The sequence below is a fragment of the Cebus imitator genome, unplaced genomic scaffold (assembly GCF_001604975.1).
Source record: "Cebus imitator isolate Cc_AM_T3 unplaced genomic scaffold, Cebus_imitator-1.0 Scaffold933, whole genome shotgun sequence".
In the NCBI taxonomy this organism is placed as follows: domain Eukaryota; kingdom Metazoa; phylum Chordata; class Mammalia; order Primates; family Cebidae; genus Cebus; species Cebus imitator.
This window is the reverse complement of record NW_016108248.1, coordinates 46,218-49,366: the sequence shown is the minus strand read 5'-3', so window position 1 is coordinate 49,366 and position 3,149 is coordinate 46,218.

Genomic DNA, 3,149 nt, shown 5'->3' with positions numbered 1-3,149 from the left:
TCTGTTTCCAGATTCCTCAAAGAAAGTGTTTCTGACCTGCTGCATACACACATCACTTTAACTTTGTAAGATGAATGTACACCTTGAAAAGCATTCTGCTAGATAGCTCCATTTTTGTTCAGAGCCAGATATTTCTCATTACAGCTTATATTCCCATTCCCTCTGGAATATCCAATCACAGTTTTGAGAAGAAACTTGTTTCTAACTCGCTGAATCTGAACAAAAATGCAACTTGCTAAGGTGAACGAACACACAGCACAGGCGTTTGAAAGTTATGTTTCTCCTGTGTTTTAGATGCAGACTTACCACTAATTCTCATATGCCTGTAAATGGGTGAAAATATCTGTTTCTAGATTCTCAAAAGAAAGTGCCTTTGAGCTGCTGCATACAAATATCAGTTTAACTATGTAAGTTGATAGTACACCTTGACAACCATTCCACTACATAGCTCCGTTTTTTTTTTTTTTTTTTTTTTTTTTTTTTTTTTTTTTTTTTTTTTTAGAGCCTGATATTTCTCATTACAGCCTATACTACCTTTCACTCTGGAATACCCAAACGCAGATTATGGAAGATACATGTTTTTAACTCACTGAATTTAAACAGAGCTGCAACGTCATAAGGTGAAGGAACACACAGCAGAGTAGTTTGAAACATACATTTCACCTATCTTTCAGATGCAGTCTTACTGCTAATTTCTATATGCCTGTATATGGCTGTAAATATCTGTTTCTAGATTCTCCAGGGAAAGGGTTTCTGAACAGCTACATAAACACATTAGTTTAACTGTGTAAGTTGATTTTACACCTTGACAACCTTTCTGCTAGGTAGCTTCGTTTTTGTTTTAGAGCCAGATATTTCTCATTACAGCCTATACTCCCATTCATGCTGGAATATCCAAACACAGATTTTAGAAGAAACGTGTTTCTAACTCGCTGAATATCAACATATATGCAACTTCCTAAGGTGAATGAAACACAGCAGAGCCGTTTGAAAGATACGTTTCTCCTGTGTTTTAGATGCATTCTCACTGCTAATTCTTATATGCCCTTTAGGGCTGGATATATCTGTTTCTACATTCTCTGAAGAAGGCGTTTCTGAGCTGTTGCAAGCACATCAGTTTAACCCTGTAAGTTGAATGAACACCTTGACAACCATTCTGATAGATAGCTCCATTTTTGTTTTAGAGCCAGATATTTCCCCTTACACCCTATACTCCAATTCACACGGGATTATCGAAATGCAGCTTTTACAAGAAATGTGTTTCTAAATCGCTGAATCCAAGAATAGATGCAACTTCTTCAGAGGAACGAACACACAGCAGAGAAGTTTGAAAGAAACATTTCTCCTGTGTTTTAAAGGCAGTCTTACAGCTAATTTTTATATATCTGTATACGGCTGGAAATGTCTGTTTGCAGATTCTTCAAAGAAAGATTTTCTGAACTGCTGCATACACACGTCAGTTTAACTCTGTAAGTTGAATGTAAGCCTTTACAACCATTCTGCTACATAGCTCCATTTTAGTTTTACAGCCAGATATTAATCATTATAGCCTATACTCCCATTCACATGGGAATATCCATACCCAGCTTTTGAAAGAAACGTGTTTGTAACTCGCTGAATCTAAATATAGATGAAAATTCCTAAGGTGAACGATCTCACCGCACAGCAGTTTAAAAGACACAATTCTCCTGTATTTTAGATGCACTCTTACTGCTAATTCTATGCCTGTAAATGGCGGCAAATATCCGTTTCTAGATTCCCGAAAGAAAGTGTTTCTGGACTGCTAAATACACACATCAGTTTACCTGTGTAAGGTGACTGTAAACTTGACAAAAATTCTGTTAGATAGCTCCGTTTTTGTTTTAGAGCAAGATATTTCTCATTACAGCCTACACTCCCATTCACTTTGGAATATAAAAACGAAACTTATGGAAGAAACGTGTTTCTAAGTCGCTCAATGTAAAAATAGGTGCAACTTCCTAAGATGAATGAACACACAGCAGAACAGATTGAAAGATACGTTTCTCCTGTGTTTTCGATTCAGTATTACTGCTCATTCTTAAATGCCTGTATATGGCTGGGAATATCTGTTTCTAGATTCCATAAAGAAAGGGTTTCTGAACTGCAGCATACACACATCAGGTTAACTATGCCAGTTGAAGGTACACCTTTACAACCATTCTGCTAGATAGCTCCATTTTTGTTTTAGATCCAGATATTTCTCATTACAGCGTATACTCCCATTCACTCGTGAATATCCAAACACACCTTTTAAAAGAAACATGCTTCTAACTCACTGAATCTAAACATAGATGAAACATTTTTAGGTGAACGAACACACAGCAGAGTAGTTTGAAAGATACGTTTCCCCTGTGTTTTAGACGCAGTCTTACTGATCCTTCTTATATGCCACTATATGGCTGCAAATATCTGTTTCTAGATTCTCCAAAGGAAGGTTCTCTGAACTGCTGCATAAACACGTCAGTTTAACTGTGTAAGTTGATTGTATCCCTTGAAAATCATTCTGCTAGATAGGTACATTTTTGTTTTAGAGCCAGATATTTATTTTTACAGCCTGTGCTCATTTCACTCTGGAATATTCAAACGCAGATTTTAGAAGAAACATGTTTCTAACCTGCTGAATCTAAACATAGATGCAATTTCCTAAGGTGAACCAACGCACAGCAGAGCAGTTTGAGAGATACGTTTCTCCTGAGTTTTTGCCACAGCGTTTCTGTTAATTCATATGTGTCCTTTATGGCTGGAAATATCTGTCTCTAGGTTATGTAAAGAAACGGTTTCTGAACTGCTGCATACACACATCAGTTTAACTCTCTAAGTTGAATGTACACCTTGACATCCATTCTGCTAGTTAGGTCCGTTTTTGTTTTAGAGCCAGATATTTCTCATTACAGGCTTTACTCCCATTCTCTCTTTAATATCCAAACACATCTTTTAGAAGAAACGTGTTTCTAACTCGCTGAATCTAATCATACATGAAACTTCCAAAGGTAACTGAACACACAGCAGAGCAGTTTGAATGATAAGTTTCTCCCATGTTTTTGACGCAGTCTTGCTACGAATCCTTATATGCCCATAATGGCTTTAAATATCCGTCTCTAGATTGTCTGAAGACATGGCTTCTGAAC